At 35.1% G+C, this 18,873-nt stretch overlaps 1 long non-coding RNA gene across 1 annotated transcript; it reads right to left on the bottom strand.

The window, feature by feature from the left end:
* Positions 1-3,105: 3,105 nt before the first annotated feature.
* LOC134472737 (uncharacterized) lies at positions 3,106-17,095 on the bottom strand. The gene is made up of 2 exons (XR_010042679.1): positions 17,066-17,095; positions 3,106-4,061 (listed from the first exon to the last, which is right to left on the bottom strand). It is a non-coding gene; the product is annotated as an uncharacterized LOC134472737 (long non-coding RNA).
* Positions 17,096-18,873: the final 1,778 nt, after the last annotated feature.

The following is an 18,873-nucleotide window of genomic DNA, read 5'->3' as shown; positions in this document are numbered from 1 at the left end:
GAAACAAATTACCTAAGTGGCCTTATTCAAAAAGGGTGTCTGGAGGCTCTCTTCACAAAGTAGAGCTTGTGGTTTTGTACCCTTGAGTCTGATATAGTTGGAATCTTGTAGATTCTTGAGAAGCCCTCAAGGCACTGACTCACAGGAAATGGCTGGCTTCTTATTCTCCTTCCTGCAGCCCACAAATGACAACAACTAATGAGAAGAGGCTGGTGTCTGGTTGTCCTTCTCATGGCCCATGCATGGTGCCAACTCACAGGAAGTGACTAGATTCTTCTTTTCCTCCCTGTGGCCTGTGAATGGCACTGACTAACAGGAAGGGGATGACATTTGGTTGTCCTGACTCTCCCCTGCCTGCACATAACACTAAATTACTGGAAGTCCCAAACTTTTTAAATGAGATTTTTGTACCTGATTCTCACTATAAACCTGGTTGAGAGCCACAAGAAGATCCCATGACACAGTTGAATGTTAGAGTACCTTGAAATTTCCTCTTCCAGATTAGTCAGTGGTGCTTGATCTCAGTCTCTCATAGAATCCTATTGAATTGTGAAGCTCTGTAGACTCAGATCCTTCATGTCCTGAACAAAGAACTGGAGAAAACATGCCAAAAAATGGGAGCAAAGTTTTACATCTATTAAAGGTAGGGAAAGAAGTATGCTATGCAGAATGAGAACAATTCACTTGGAATGGCTTACAGTGGCCACTAGGTTAATGGCAGGGACTTTTATATCTCTCATTCTTCAGCCTCATGTCAGATATAGGTCATTCTATCAAACCCTGCTTAACTGCATACCAGATACTTTGAAGATTTCACTGTGTAATTTGATCCAGATACAGGGCTTGGAATCTGTGTTGTGCACTTAGGTCCTAGACCTTCATGATCAATTGATTATGTCCACTTGTTCAGTTGGTTGACTACACCCTAATTTCTTATCTCATCAGGACATGGCAAATATTAGAAAAATTTTCTTCCAGAGTGTAACATACATGGTCTTGAGTCCAATGACCAATAGAATTTTTGTTCCCAACTGAAACCTGATCTTGGCCTTCAGTGTACACATTTATATTAGTACTCTGCTTTTCTGAGCTCTGATCAGAATTTCTCATCAAGATTGGCTTAAAGCATTCTAAGTTTCCTGTACTCAACAACTCCAAATTCCTTCCAGAAACCAATTCCAAAGGTTTCTAAACCCATGATCAGGTATAGTCATGCCAAAAGCCCCACTCCTGGTACTAAACTCTTAGTTCCTTTCTTGTCACTAGGACACAATATCTAAAGTCCATAACTTGAAGGAGAAGTTTATTTTAGCTCAGAGTTTTTAAAGGATTCAGCCCATCATTATGTGGCTCCAAGATAGGAAGGAATAGTGGAAGGGCCTGGCACAGAAAAGCCACTTCATGGCAAAGAAAGAATAGTTAAGCTGAAAAATGATATATACCATTCCACTTTACGCCCTCCATGACTTACACCCAACTAGACTGCACCTCTCAACAACAGATCATCATAGTGTCCCTCATGATCCAATCACCTTCCAAAAGTTTTGCCTTTTGAGCACACGACAGTTCAGGGTGACATTCTAGGTCTAAATCATAATATGTGATAGTGAGTCTTTCTTAATGCACTTAACCTTAATCCCTTCAGGATGCCATATGCATAACTGAGGATGTTTGTATGTATTTGTGTGTGTATGTCCCTCCTCATCGACAAAGTCAGAAACAGCATATATCAAGATGTTAATAGTAGTTATCCAGGACTGAGGATATTGCTCAGTGGCACAACACCTGCCCGACAAGCGTGAGATCATGAGTTTCATCCCCAGTGCCAAAAAAAAAATAGTTATCTAACAGTAGTGACAATGTTTTTATTATTTTGATTTATATTTCATGACTTTTATGCCACAAACACATAATGCTTTGAACAATATGTTTAAATTATAGCCGTGATTTTAAAAGAGAAAGTTTTTTTCTTCACACAAGAAAATCCAATATTCTCTGCATGTTTTCTCCTGCATGGTAAGTGTAGAACAGCTTGCACCATTGAAAATTTCAAAGCTGAAAGGGATTTTAGAGATGATATAGTTCCTCATTCTCATATTATAGATGAAGAAATTCAGGCTTAAAGATGTTTAGTATTGCTCCCAGTAACAATTCACAGCAGCAGAGCAAGAAAATCACTTGTATTTCTTGGTTTTCAATCCAATGATTTTGTCATATGTAGGAAAAGCAGTGGCATACCCATTTAAGATTCTCCTGCATCTCCAATTTAATTCCATCCCAAACAAAATGAAAATGTGAATTGTTTTTGTCAATAGCAAAAGAATAGAGCCAGCAAAGCTTGAAAGTATAAAGCCAACCAATTTGGAAATATTGTCTTAAATCAATGGCCATCTCCCAGGGTATGATGAATGGATTTGCATTTGTAGCTTGCCACTTCTTGAACTAAACACTAGACTCTAAACTATAATCTTGCCTTTTATAACAATTTCCTCTGGTGAAATTGTTACAGATGCAGCTGAATTAGATAGAAATATTATCTGCACTCGGATAAGCCAAGGCCCTCAAAGGAGCCAGTGCAGAAGACCAGGTACCTTGCAACTGTGGGATAGAGACACCTCCCTCTGTGGGCTAGACCTCAATACAAAAGATAAAACAAATGGACCCACATCCTAAGGATAAATATCAGGGACTGATATTCTAAGTATGTATTGATCACGTTGAAGAAGCCAAAAGGACCCAGCTCCCTATAGGAAAAGGCCCTGTTCTGTGTTTATGCCCACTTACTACATGACTCTCTTCCCCATTTGTCCCAACTTAATCAATTTAATCTTAATCAATTATATTCAGAATCTTATTGGTTGACCAAAGTTCTCTCCCATTTCATGCCCACCTTGTAAGTTTCCATTTTTTATCACCTTAAACCCCCCTTGCCTTGTGTTTTTACTCTATGAAAATCTCTAGGAAAGGAAGGGTCCTTGGCAATCCACTCAGGATCCCTTCAGTTTCTCTCTGACAGAGATTTATTTCTCACAAAAATATATTCTGCTCTACATTATTCCTAAAATTCATTCTTCAGTTTTAAAAAAACACAAACTCAATAGAACATTTAGCAGGTTGAGAGTTTCTTTTCCCAATATCAAACCCATCCTATGATATGACCACCAATGACCTCCTCATCCTACCCCCAAAAAATAAAGAAAAAATACCACCGAAACTTTACTTATTTTCAGTGTCATTTTAAAATACAATATGTCTGTGCCTGGCTTATGGATTGCATTTTTCTTTTCACATTCTTTCGAACTGAGAGTGGAGTTCTAAAGAAAATACAATTGTATGATAACTCAATTTTAAAATTGTCTCCAAGTTGTTTCATGTTAAAAAAACAAATAAATGTGACAACATCTATGATGTAATTTGAGTTCCTCATGCCTGGGTTTCAGAAATGAGCAGTAACCTTGCTCTCGTGGAAGATCTGCTGAGTCTGACAACCTCCAAACCCACAAAATCACTTCCCTGCCTCCCATCAGTATTTCTGAAGTAGATATAGAAATTGAAAATAGGAACCAGAAACATTGGGTAAATTTGATGCCAAAATAGTTTTGCAGCATGAGTGAGAAAAAGGTTAGAGGTACAAAGAAGGAAGCTTTCTGAAAACAGAAGGTAATTAAGTCAGCTTTCAAATTGAGTTTTTCCTTTCCCACGTTTGAGATGGGACATCTTTCCCTTAGGCCTGCAGATGGTGCCTTGAGGGTGGGCTGTCACTGATCTCAGAAGGGCAAAACTGGAACTGAAACCCACAGGCCATGCACCTGTGGGATTGTTTCACTAATTCAGCCCTCCTTTCTTTTGAAGAGCCGCACCATCAAGTGTTACTGTGAGAAAGCCGTGCCAAATCTGGGGGCATTCTGCAAAGTCTTCTCAGTAATCTTTTTTTTTAAATCTGTTTTTAAGTCTCCACCAAGTTAATCCGGGACAGGTATGTTAATTCAGCCTTGAAGTTTCTTTGAAGGAAGTTTAACCATTAATTTACATTGTAGATTTTAGTTAACATCTTGTGTTCTCTAAAAAAAAAAAAAAAAAATAGTTAAAAGTAAAGTACCACCAATAACTATTCTGTCTTTCTTAGACAAATTCCATGTCCTTGATTTTTCCAGTTTTTATTCTCAGTGCAATTAAATCATGAACACATTGATAAAACCATCTTACCAATCACACAGAAATTGCAATTTTTTACCAGAGGGTACGTACAGGAGAACATTTTTCAACAATTTTATGAATAGCATAAATATTAGACTAGATATGTGGTGTGTGAAGGAAAGGTGCAGATAAAAGGAGAGCACCAAGAATTACTGAAATTAAAAAGCACATTTAGTCCTACTTGACAAAATAAAAAACATAGACACACAGAGGTCAGCTTGCTGATACAACTAAAATTATAAAGATTCCTATAAATACCTTTGCAATACGTGAAGCGCGTTAAATATTTAATTTAAGTGGTTAGTATTTAGCAATTATCATTCTAGCAGTTTAGGAGGACATGCTTTAAAAATGAGCACAGTCATTCATTTTGAGTAAGGCTCTTGGCTGGCAGTGAATCTAGATGACAGCTTTATTATTTAACAACAGTGGCTCTTTTCATAGTAGAAATTGCCCTTAATGCTAAGACCAACTGGGATCATAGGTGGGAAAAAAATGTTTTATTTCAATTCCAAATGTCTGTTGAGTACCTACTATTATGAGCTAGTCTCTAGTCCTGGGATGGCATACCATAGAAATATATGCAAAATTCAGTAAATCTAATAAGGGAGATATAACTAACTGAAACACAATGCAGAATAAAGAAAATGCCAAGTAGAATTACAAGGAAAGAGTATTTGAAACTCGGAAGGAAGAGCAAGATGACCAAGGAAATCTTCAAGAATTGTTCACACAACCCTAGCCTTTCTTGTCACAACCACAAGCCACATCTTCCAAAACCAAGAATAAGATATAATTATAGAACCAAGTTGGAGGTAAAACCAGCTTTGATAATGATGGCAAAATGAAATGCTTAATGAGAACACATGTAGGTTTCCTGAGTGGAGGATCGTCAAAAACGATGTGAAGCAATACAGTCTGATCTCCAGAGGAAAGAATGCTTTATACATATTAGATAGACAACATAAAGTAGAAAGAAAGAAGAAAACAAAACAAAGAAAAAGAGCATAGCCACAGCTTTGTTTAAGCAATTTAATCAGTGGTTTAAATCAATTTCAAAATAAATGGTAATAAAATAAAACCACAGAACAGACAATGATAGATCTAAAGAGCAACATCAACACCTGTTTTCTAAGTACTTACTATGCATGAGAGATTGTGTTTAGTGCTGTCTCCAAAGCAAATATAAGACAGCTGTTAGTTAGAGGCAGGAGTAACAATGAAGAAGCTTAGATAAATGCCAAATGGGACTTACATAAAAATAAGAGACCTGGAGGCCAACACGCAAGGAAGAAAGAGTTATGGTAAAGTGAAGAGGGGATAATTAGGGCTCAAGAGAGGATAAGGAAATAAAAACCTTGTAGCAAAAATGTAGAAAGAGCAATTTGAGATTGTTAAACTAATATAAAGGCGCCCAAATGAAACTTAATATTCTGTGGGACACAGCATAGTCACCCAAAAACTCTGACTTCTCAAGTATATGAAACTGAAATTCTAAGATCCTCAATAAGTAGACAACTGTAGGTATAGGTATAGTATATATACATGCTAAAGGAAAATTTTTTGGTTTGTTTTTTGCTTATACTCACTTTGGCCAAAAGGTAAGTTCCATTTTATAAGATAAAGAAAGATCCTCTGATATAAGTGATACAATTAATTAGAAACATCTGTGGAAGAACAATTACTTATAAAACTGTATTTCTTTTTGAGTTATTCAGATGAATTTCATTTACATAAAATAACTTTCAGAGTGTCTTATACTTAGCATGGGATGAGAATGGTCATGTGTTTACAAAATGTGAAATCAGTCTCTTTTGTTTAAAACATGCAATGGAAAATGGCAATGCTCATTTGGAAAAACTTTTATTTATGCAAATATGCATTGTACTTATGAGGTAAATAATTCTTTTACTTTCTAATGTAATCAAGATTCAATCATCTCCCAAATATTTTATTGTCCTCTTTTAAGTACTAAATGTATTTAATGCTTTTCATTCAAAATATAAATAAAATACCTATAGGAATTCTCAAGCCACTGGCTTAAAAAGTTATCTCAGTGTTCCCCATTCGTCAGTCAGTGAAATTGTTATGGCTGAGATATCTGGGCTGAGGTGAAAGTAAGCATTTGCCATTTGTGGTAGATAAAATCATAAACACCTAAAGAGGTTCATGATTTACTTCCCAAAACCTGTGAATACTTCATCATATATCACAATGATGTCTTTGCTGGAAAGCCTCAATGAAGGATTTTGAGATGTGGAGATAATCCTACATTAGCCACATGTGCCCAGTGCAAAAGCAGAATTTTTACTAGAGACAGTCTGGATGTCAGAGTCAGAACAGGACATATGACAATGACATCAGAGGTTAGAATGGTACAAAGAAAAGACCACAAACCCAGGAATCTAGGCGTCATCTCAAAACTGGAAAAGGTAAGGAAGCAGATTCTTTCCTGAATCTGCAGAAGGAAAACAACCTTGCCAACTCATTTTACACTTCTGAGTTCCAGAAAAATAAGATAATGAGTGTTGTTTCAAGTCATTAAGTTTGTGGTACTTTGTTACAGTACCAAAAAGAAACTAATGCACAATTTTCTTAAAAGACAAATCACTACCTGTACCAAGATCATCCTACTGACTGCATGAATTCTGTAGCGTATGCATGGGAAACTCTTTCCACATTATCAGAAAGGCACTGAGGACTACCATTAGACCATCCACAACCATTTGCCAGAAAACTTTCTAGGCTGAATATACCAATACAAATTAAAATTAGGACTTTAGTTTCATCCACTAGCAATGTTCTGTAAAAGACTAGATCATTTTTCATTTTGTGTTCATAAGGTTTCTGTCATACCTAAATGTTGCTCTTACACTACAAAAACAGCCACAGTGTTAAAAATCAGGATGCTGGTAGGCTACGTTCCAATAAAACTTTATTTTTGTAAAACAGCAGTGGTACAACTTGGCCCACAATCTCACTCCTAATCTAAGGTGTTAACATTAATCCTTAGTAACCAGATGAAGTCCAAAAAGTCCTCCGTAATAAAGGACTGATATTTGAAGGAGTTTGGGGCTCATAGGTGGAGCTCTTGGCCTCAGCAAAGGGAGAATCTTGGAAATTCTACATCACTATAACAAAAGATTTTAAAACACGAGTGTGAGAGGTGTGACTATAGATAAGAAATGCATTTATCACAGAGTCTAGCTAAGGATAAGGGATAATCTAAAAGTGCTGCAAAGACATTCTTGCAGCATTTCCTCTCCTCTCTCCTTCCCACCAGCTTCATCTCAGATTTTCTTGGATAAGAGCATTTTCACCCAGAAAATTTTTCATTCTTTATGTTGCTATGGTAGAGCTTACCTTCATCTCCTAGATTGCAGTTTGGCCAACCTGTATAAAATTTTTAGCTTGTGTATTTTGTACCTGAGAACATATGAAATTTTCCAAATCCAAATATCTTTACACAATGAGAGCATCTCTTATTTTATAGTTCAGAGAAAATAATACATTGCAACAGTAAAAAAATATTAAGGGAAAATCTTTGTGTAATAAATTAATTTATTAATAAATAAATCTCAATAATTTTTGCTACTTTATCTTTTGCTCAAAAAGTGTCACATACAGTGTTCAAAATAAGTGCAAAATTCTCATTTTAATTTCAATCACTATTTTAAATCCTTGGAGTCATTCTGAAAGATAACATCCAAATTGTGATGAGTTATCTACTCATCTGCTCTGCTTCTGAGTGTTACTCTACCATTTTCCATTCACCCTTGAGAGCAAGTCAATCCTCCGGTGAAAAGACAGCATCATTTATAACAAGTTCCCAAGAACAGTATTTATCTCATAGCTGGACAATGGTAACTTTTCCAATGATTTTTCTATTTATGTCCTAAAGTGGCTGCCTGGAGTTTTAGTTCTCTAATATGATACTAAACAGAGAGAAAGCTTAAAATACATGAAAGAATAAATGCACTTCAGAGTCTGAGATATTTGCCAACGCACAGAAAAGAGAAATCTCTATGTTTTCACACATTACAGTGATGTCAGGGAAAGTGCAAACTTGCAAGACTGAATTGGGAAAGATCTGAGGCTGTGCCTTTATCACAAAGAAATGTTGAAAGGTTCACAAATGTCCAAGTAGTCCTTTTAGATTAAAACTCAACTGCAATGACAGACATTTAATACAGAAATCAATAGACTTGGGCTGATTGAAATGAGGAATTGAATCCTAATTAAAAAAGTGTGTGTGTGTGTGTGTGTGTGTGTGTGTGTGTGTGTATAAAAGCATATATGTGATTAAATATACCCACATATATATGATTACATATATAGATAGACTGATTGATTGAATAATACTTACTAAAATTCTTCATCGAGTTTTAAGGGAATTATTCTAAACTACTAACAGTAACTAAAGGTGATTTTCAGTCACTATGTACTCCTAAATACCTTTTAGCAAGTAAATGTAACTTTCATAAATGAAAGATTCACATTAGTTAAAAACTTCTCTACTTTTCAAAAAAAAATATGGCTCTGTGTAATACCTCTTCAGATGACCTTCTAAGAAAAGGCTATAAACAGAAAAAATAACTGTAAATGCATGCCCTTTGTTTGTTAGGAAAAAAATAATCTCTCATATTCTTAATCTTCCTTGTGCCAAGAGAAAAGACAGAGTAAATGAAAATGGGGCAGAGAGGACAGGAAGCCAGCCACAGTGGAAAGGAAAACTATGTTTTCAGGTTGGCTTCTTCTGTCTTCCCTACTCTCTGGTCCAGAAATTTTCCTCCTCACCTAACACTATTGGGTTATTTTCTGACTCCCCATCTTAAAGGTCTGATGAATGTTTTAAGAATTAAAAACTCCTATGGATTAGCCTCATAATCCAGTATTTGCATTTTGATAAGAAGACAACTGCATATGTGACTAAAACCAAAGGAAAAAAGTTGATTGTGATGAAAATTACATCACTGAAAGAAAGAATTTGGACAGAGAAATATTTGGGGAGAAATGATGGGTCCTTCCTATACGACTCTTTACCTCCTCTATGTAAACACTTCTGTTAAAATAAGAGTAACACCTCAGTTCATGAAGGCTTTATTTGCAAACAATTCAGTTTGAGAGCAGAACCATGCAGCAAAATTTTGCTTCCATTCAAGAGTTCCACATCGGGTGGACACGACAGTGGCCATCGTCCCCATGCCAATATGAACACAACCATCTTCATGGCTTCCTCTAGTTGAGATGGAAGTCACAGACAGACCTGTGTACTCTTAATATAGCTCTTTTTTGTGAACTGTTTATCACACGCCATACCGTACAGTATAAGTCAATCCATTACAGCTCCAATGAATGTGCAGTGCAAGCACAGTGGCAAAAAATAAAAAGTGCAGATTGGTAATGAAAGGTGAAAAGAACATGCAAACCAGTAATGAAGGTAACACAGTGTGCAGAGCAGTATGAAGGTAACAAGAAAGTGCAAAGCATGAATGATATGAAGGTCTTGAAGAAAATAATCATTGAATCAAAACATGAAATGCAGAAAAGCAGGAATGTGATATTCATGTGACTGCTCTGGCCTCAGAGTACAAGATGGCAAAGTGGACAGTCCCAGTCATTAAGAATAATAAAGATGCCATCAAGTGAGCTAACATGGCCAGAGGAGTAATGATGTTAACCAAGCAGAAGACACAAGTGCTGGAAAAGGTGGAAACACTTTTGCTAGTGCATTTCAGTGAGAAACAGCTCACTGGTCATAGCAACATATGGTCTGCAAAAAAAGGAACTGCACAGTGATTATTGTAAGAAAACCCCTTTACAAGTGCAACAAGCAATGAATTTCAAACCGGTGGAGGGTAGTTGGATAAATTTCACAAGAGAAGCAGCATTCATGATGTGATAACATGCAGTGAGGCTTCCGGTTCTGACAAGGTCACTGCAGAAGCCTAAAAGAACAAATTCACAAAATTCATGAAGGAAGAAGACTATATCACTCAGCAAGTATTCCACTATGATGAGACAGGACTCTTCTGAAAGAAGATGCCAAACTGAACCTACATCCCACATAGGATACAAACTCCGGTCAGCCTGCTCAGAATTTTCTCTGCTGTGTGATCTCAGCTCTAGAATTAGATTCCATCTTATCCACAGAAAACTAAACAGAAAAAGTACTGTTCATATTCTTTACAGGCTTTATTATTTGTATTTCCCCAATGTAATGTATTTTAATTAAACAGTAGGTTTTATGGATCAGTTATGAGTGTATGTTATTGCTAAGAAACTCTGAGGAAAGAAAAGAGGTCAGCATATTTTAGTAGTTCTGTTTTGAGCAATGCTGGTGACACAGGAAAAAATCAATAAAGAAAACTGCATAGAGAAACACTGCTCTAATGGTAAATAAGAACATTTTAAGCAAAAACTGGGCAAAACTGTATCTACATACACCGTTCTATAATTTAATTCCTAAAAATAATTCTTATCAAATGAAAGGGGAAGCAATACATTGGAAGACAGAAATAACAGATTTAAACCATTTCTTGTAGATTTGAGTTTGTACACAAGAATCTCTGTTCACACATTTTTACCTGTGGTCTTTCTGCTCAGAAAGTGTAAATGTGTTTGACCAGGGGGAAATAGCTCTCAGCTTGCAGAAATGCGCCAGGAGGGAGAATCCAGACCACTGAAATAATGAAGATGACACCTAAGAAACCATCAGACTACAATCATCAGGGACCTTCTGAAGTGTTCTAGGAGTGCAGTGGTCCTCTAAACTAATGGACATAATGCTGATTTTATTTTGCTTGCTTCACAATGATACTGAAAAGTACTTCACAATGTGCCCTTCTCTGTATGGTATAATGTGATATGATTAAGAAGTATTGGTGTTGTGCATACATGTGTATAGTTCTCTCTTTCTGTCTTTTTCTCATTATATATCATTTTTATGCATGTATAATATCATTTGTGACTATGTGCAAGAATATGTGTGTTAATATAAAGAGAACCTATGTCAGAGACAGAAGCAATTATCCCTTTGCTAAGGTAGAGGAATGGCCTGCAGCAAAAGACCAACAATACCTAGTAACACTATGATGAGCAGGAGAAGGAGAAAGAAAGAGTTGAGAGGAGGAAAGAATTCATAAAGCCAAACAACAGAGACTTTTCCTGCAGGAAACACAGCTGGATCTCAATTCAGAAAAAAAATCTTATTCTCTCTATTCTTTTTTCCTTGTCCTGTGACATATATCATATCAAAATGAGATACTGACCTTTGCCAATCAGTTTGATAAACATTAAAAATAATTAGTAATATCCAGTGTTGACACACTGCATTAATTAGCAATATCCAATGTTTCCACCAGACACATCTGATGGAAATATATTTAATACATTTCTAGACTGTCATTAGCAATATGTACTATAACTTCAATCACATATAAATTGATCCAGCAATTCCTATTTTCTAGAATTTATTATGGGAAATGAAAGAATAAGTATAGAAATATGTAAATGAACAGTTATTTCTTGTGGAACATTGTATAACAGTGGACAGTGACCATAATAAAGGATCTGCTAAAGTTGATGTTCCAAAGATAAAATATAGGGTTATAGATAATGACCCAAAAACTGTCTTAATCATTTTGTCATTGTTATAACGTGGTAACCAATATTTACAGTTTAAAGGAGGAGATGTTTATTTTGGATCACAATTTCAGAATTTTCAACCCATGCTGACCAAACACAGAAATGGCATGGTAGAAGGACGCATATGGAGAAAAGATGATCATATCATGGTAGCCAGGAAGCAGAGAGTGAAGGGAGGATCTCTGATGAGAGATATACCATTCCAGATCCCCCATTAGTCCACCTGCAGTCAGTCAGACCCCACCAACTAACATCAAGTCAGTTATAGTACCCCACAATCTAATCACCTCCCACAAGCCCCATCTCTCAAGACATGAGGAACTTGGGAGACATTCTAGGTCTAAACAATTCCATTCCACTCCTGACCCTGACCCGCAAAATGACACATGTGCATCTCTGTATACATAAGGCTTTTAATCCATCTCTAACAGCCAACAATGTTTTAATTCTGATATCTGTGAGTTTTGTTTTGTTTTGTTTTGTTTTGTTTTGGTTTGGTTTGGTTTGGTTTGGTTTGGTTTGGTTTGGTTTGGGGTTTTTTTTGCACTGGGAATCAAACTCAAAACCTCCTGCTTGCTAGCTGGGCTACATCCTCAATACAATCAACATTTTAAGAGTTTTATCTTTGCTGAAAAATCTAAACTAAAGATTCAAGTTAAACCCTTAGCTGTCAGTCTCTGTATAAAACAGAAAGGAAGATAAATACTTCTGATCTACAACGACATAGTGTTTCCATTCCATTCAAAAAAGACAGACAGATATAGAGAAATCTGACAAAAGCAAAACCAAAATCTAGCAGGGTAAATATTAAATGCCATAGCTCTATGTTCAGCACCCAGGGCAGTAGTGATGAGATTTGAGCTATAAAGTTCTCGGGCAATCCTATCTACAGCATTGCGAGTAGCAACTCTCGTGGTCTCGCTCTTGGAGTGGTTCTGATTACTGCCTACAGCATTCCTCAGCTGATATGCCATGTTCCTGGCTTCTCCAAATTCCTGAATTCTTCACTATTCTTTTGGCTTCACTCTTGTCCCTTCACACACTGCCCTGTTATAGGCACACCTCTTGGCTTTCTAGGCTTTCTTCTAAAATCTGAGTGGAAGCTTTCTTGACATTACAACTCTTGCATTTTAATGCAATAAATCCAGCCTCTGAAGAACTGGCTTTTGGTGAATTGGATACTTGCAAAGCATCTTTACTATTGTCCTAATGCTAAGTACTTGGTTTTATTTTTTAATGCTAATCTGTTCCACAGCCATGATTTTCTTTAGCACCAGCTTTACATAAAAGTTTCTGGTGGAACTTCACATTTTTCAAATGGGCTTTTTTTCTCCTAAATTTCAGTGAACATACAACTAAAAGCCATCAGTGTAATCCATGCTACAGACTGAATGTTGGGCTGTGCTGAAATAGTCCTTGACAGATTATTTAGTCTAGTGCTTTCAGTCTCAATATCCTGCAAATTCTCTGGGCAATTTAGACAAGTTTTCTGCCAGAGTTTAGTATATAGGTTCTTAAATCTAATGACCAATGGAGTGTTTGTCTCCAAATGAAACCTCCTGACCTTTGTCTCTTCTACCATCTACAATTTTGTTATCATTTTGGGTTTTTGAGCTCCAACCAAAATATCCAGTCAGGCTCAGAGCTGACTCCAGGAATTCTCTGTTCAACATCTCCAAACTCCTGCCTTTTGCAGAAGGCTGTTTCCAAAGGCTTCTAAATCAAATGGTCAGGTATAGTCATGGTCATGGTTCTACTTCTCTGATTCTAAAACTTGTTATTCCTTTTATTATTGCTAGGACACAAAACTTGATACCCACAACTTGAAGGAAGAGAGATTTATTTTGGATCACAGTTTCAGAAGTTTCATTCATGTATCCTCAGCAGAGTCAAATACAGAAATGATACACTGAAAGAGACTGTTATGGAGGAAAACCCCTCATGTTATGGTGACCAGGAAGCAGTGCATAAAGGGAGGAGCCTTCGAAGAGTTATACACTTCCGGGTTACAACTCCAGTGTCTCACTTCTAGTTGGGGCCATTCTATATGCAAACAATAACAATTCTATCATGCTGAAATAAAAGATAATTTACAAAACAAAATAATTTGTGGTTTTATTTCAAAAAGTTAAAATTGTGTTTACATTTATAGAAAGTATTTGGAATAATTAATAACAAAGTTTTAACAATGAGTTATGTTAAAAAGTGATGACATTGGGGGTAGAGAGAGGATTTTTTACTTTACGCATAATTATTTTTACCTTAAGAGTACATATTGTTTCTATACTTGAGAGAACATAGCAAAATGTTTCTGCTTAGGAAAGAAGATTTTTCAAATGCTCTGTGGCACACATTTAGTATATGTTTCCTCTATGTTTGAAATGAAACCATAAACAAATTCCAAGCCTATTCAACCAGCTAAAAATTCAGGCCCTAGGTTTCTAAATATTTCTTACACTGACTCATGGCCTGATATTTCCCATGCAACTTGTGCATCTATAACCATCTGGGCAAAAGAGAACTGTTATAGAAAACAAAGTCCATGTCTAAGAATCCAGCTAGTACTTACCAACAAGTAAAGATAAAAAAAAAAAGGCAGCTTTGACTATTTAGGGCTATACAGCTTAATTTTCTTCTGTAGTAAAAATGAAAAAAAGGACTAAATATGGTCTTAGAACAAAATCAACAAAGACATATTAAAAGTTCTTTTTTGCATACAAATGTACAGATCACCTTTTTATAGATAGCCATAATGTTTAGATTTTAACCTGTGTGTAGGATGATGAAGCAATATCCCATTTTGAGTGACGCTTTTGCTCTAATTACTGTGGGTTTTCTTTTGTGCTGGTGACTTGTTGAAACAGAGTTCTCCATCTTTCATAGTATGTCTTATTTTCACAAAGTACAAAAGCATTCATTCCTCCCTCTTCTCTGTAAAAAAAGATAGCTTTTCCTGTGAGCAAAAAGATGCTTTCTATTACAAACTATAAAGACTTTCACTTTGAAGCTTATTTTTCCAAAACTTATGAATTTAATATGTTTATATTGGCCAAATAATGGTCCAACTGTTATTTTCATTTTATTGATCTTTAATCACTGTTTCTCAGAATTTTTTGTTCTCTTTTCCCTGTCTTCTACCATCAGTACCTCTTATTTCTTTCTAATATATACATAAAATTGTAAGTATGTTAAGTCTGTTTAGAAAAATTGTGAGATAAAGCTTTTCCAAAATCAAGGAATGAAACAGATCGATGCAATAACTTATCTGAGATTCAAATTCCTTGTTTTGAATATGGGTTGTTTTTCAAGGAAGTATAGCTGTATTTTTATTTTTATTGTTATTTAACTATAAACGTTAAGTAAGGAAAGACAGAGAAATATTTTGTGATAATTTCAAAATTAATATCAATTGAGTCAGGAATCCTAATTCTCAACTACAACCAACAACCAACACATGTTCAGGAATAATTCACTGTTTTTTTTCAAACTTTGACAATATGAGGCATAATAAAAAACATTGGTGAATGTTTAAAATTTTTTTAAAAAAATTATTACTCTAGAATATGAATTCCCATTTATCTCCCTAAATACATTCCCCTTTATTTCAAATATGTTCATTTTATTGTCCTTGTCATTTTCTCAAGAGATTCTGAAAGTCTTGTATCATTAGTCATGCCGTCATGGCTGTCCTGATGTGTGGAGTCAATTCAAAACATTTACCTCTCATGGTCATTCAAATTTTGGAAAGAGCCAGAATTTGCACAGTGCTAGATCCAGTGAATAGGGAGATGAGGACACACAATAGCATTTTACATGCCTGCCTTTCCACTACTGCCACTCACCAGCACCATTCAGTGTGTGTTTAAATTACATTTCATAAAGAGGCTCAGGAAAAAGACCTCCAGACCTGCTTCAGAAATCAGGAAGGATGATGGAATAGTGTGTGAAGAGAGGAGAAATATTTTGAGGTGGATTAATGGCAATAAATCTCTTACTGTGATACATTTTTTATAGAAGGAGGAGCATCATGGCAGGCTAGAAGCAGCACTCATGAGATGCTCAGAAGATGCTCCCTAAGGTTTGCATGGACTAGATGGGGCTAAACAAAAATCCAACCTTGGGAAGGCAAGTTACAGGAGAAGCCCATCAGATGACTTCCAGTAACAGGAGTGTTAGTAACAACAGCAGCTCAATCACAGCACTGCTAAAAGCCCAACTCTGGCAAGCACTTCATCTTGGCAAAAATTCAAATCCCCCTGAGGGAAGAAACCAAAGGATAGAAAACAATATTCCATACAACTGAAGTCCAAAAACAAGAAAGAAATAGCTATACAAAGCTCAGAAAAAGTGAACCTCAGGCCAAAACTGATCAGAAAGAAGGTCAATACATTTAAGTAAAGAGAATAACAGGAAAAGATAACAATCATAAATATATGTGTATCAAGTCAGCACATTTAATTTCGTAGAACAAAAACTGCTGAACATAAAAGAAAGATAGATACCAATACATTTATACTGGGAAATTTTAAAACCCCACTCACAGATAGATCAACTGGACCAAAGACATAAAAAAAATATCAAAAGTGTACCACATCATTGAAAAACAGACATTACAGACATTTATATTGTTTCTTCTAACCAAATCAAAATATATATTTTCTCAGAAATGCAGAACTTTCTCCAAAGTAGCCATATCTTCTACTATAATGTGTGTTCAAACAAATACACAAGCATTGAAATAAATTTTGAATTCTATTGGGTCATAAAAATAAAACTAGAGCTAAACGGCAAAAGACTACACAAACTAAAACTACACAAAACTACACAATCACATGTAGATTACATAAAACATTCTTGACTACTCAATGAGCCAGAGGAAAAAGCTAGAGAGAAATTCAAAATATTCTAGAATACAATGACAATCACAGTACCATATACCAAAAGCCAATGGAACCCAGTAAAAGCAGTTCTAAAGTAGAATATTATTTCTATAAATGCCTACATTGGAAAAATAGAATGATCCCAGATAATAACTGAATGATGCATATTGAGGTCTTAGAAAAACAAAAGCAATTCAAATCAAAACTTGTATAAGGAAAGAAATTACAAAGGTCATAGTAGAAACCAAAGTGATTGTGAAAAAAATATAAAGAATCAATGAATCAAAGCATTGGTTTTTTAAAAGGATAAATAAGATTAATAAATACTTAGCCAAACTTACCAAAAACAGTGAAGACCCATATTAGTACAACTGGAAATGAAAAAGACAATATCACAATAAATATCACTAAAATATCACTATTTTTGAAAGCTTATATTCCTATAAATTAGAGAATCTAGAATAAATGAGTAAATTCCTAAACACATAGACCATCAAAAAACTGAATCATGAATACATAGAAAATTTAAATAAACCAACAGCAGGTAATGAAATTGAGACAGTAATAAAAATTCTACCAACGAAGAAAAGCCAGCTATATTCACCAATGAATTTTACCAGAACTTCAAAAAAGAATTAATGTCAATAATACTCAAACATTTGTGAAATTAAAAGAGAAGCGTCATTGACAAACCCATTTCTTGAATCCAGAACTATCCTGATACTAAAGCAGAAAAAAATACATTTAATGAACACAAAGTTTAAAATTTCCAACAAGATACTAAAATAAATCACTAAAAGACCATACACCAAGGCTAAGTGGGTTTCATCCCAGGGACACAAGGATAAATTAATAAATGCAATATGTCATATAAGTAAAAGCAAGGACAAAAACCACATGACCATCTCAATAGATGAAGAGAAAGTCTTTGACAAAATCCAACAGTCATTGACAATGACTGATAAAAATATATATAACCTTACCTCAAACTGATAAAAGCCATTCATGAGAAACCCACTATCAGTATCATATTTTCTCTATAAACAGGAACAGCATAGGATGCTCACTCTCACCACCCATGTTTAATAGAATGTTCAAAACGTTAGCCAGAGCAATCAGACAAGGGGAAAAATAAAAAGACTATGAATAAAAAAGAAGTCAAGCTATCCTTATTTTCAAACGGAATTATCTTTTACACTGAAGATTCAAAAAATTCTATCAAAAGATTTTTAAAGCTAATAAATAAATTCAGCAAAGTGACAGGATAAAGAATCAACACACAAAAATCAGTAATGTTCCTGTTTACCAATAGTGAATCTATTGAAAATTAAATCAGAGAAATAATCCAATTCATAGTAACTCCAAAAAATTAAATACTCAGTAAATAACCCAACCAAAGAAGTGAAGAATTTCTATGATGGAACTATAATACACTCTGGCACCTGAAGATTAAAGAAAACATTAGAAAATGGAAAGACACTCCCTATTCCTGTATGCACAAAACTAATACTGTCAAAATAGCCATATTGCCAAAGCCGATATAGATTTAATGAAATTTTTATCAAAATACTAAAAACATCTTCACAGAACTAGAAAAAAATCCTAAAATTGTCATGGAATGAGAAGAGACTTCAAATAACCAAAGACAAAAATAGCAAAGCAAGATGCATTACAATCTTAGGTTTCAAGTTATTCTACAAAGCTATGGTAAAGAAAAGAACATGGTGTTGGCACAAAAATAGACGTATACACCAATAAAATAGAATAAGACAAGAAAAGAGCCCCATTGTACTTTCACCATCTGGTCTTTGACAAATGTCCTAAAAGCACAAGTATTAGAGAAAAGGTAACCTCTCTAACGAACGATTCTGGGAAAAGTTATTATCCTCCTGCAGAAAAATGAATCTAAACCCATGTCTCTAATTCTGTACTAAAATTAAAACAAAATGGATCAGAAATCTAGACTAAAACAGAAACATGTTAATCTGGTAGAAGATAAATAGGGCTTTCTCAAAACAACCCCAATTGCACAAAAAACAACATGAAGAATCAACAAATGAGATTATATTGAATTTAAAAGCTTCAGCAAGCAAAAAGAAAAAGCCAATAAAGAGGCAACATACAGAATGAAAAAGGATTTTGACGATTA

The sequence above is a fragment of the Cavia porcellus genome, unplaced genomic scaffold (assembly GCF_034190915.1).
Source record: "Cavia porcellus strain 051 isolate PalLab524CR breed Dunkin Hartley unplaced genomic scaffold, mCavPor4.1 scaffold_1, whole genome shotgun sequence".
Taxonomy (NCBI): domain Eukaryota; kingdom Metazoa; phylum Chordata; class Mammalia; order Rodentia; family Caviidae; genus Cavia; species Cavia porcellus.
The sequence above is the reverse complement of the archived record's forward strand: the minus strand, read 5'-3'. Positions and strand labels throughout refer to the sequence as shown.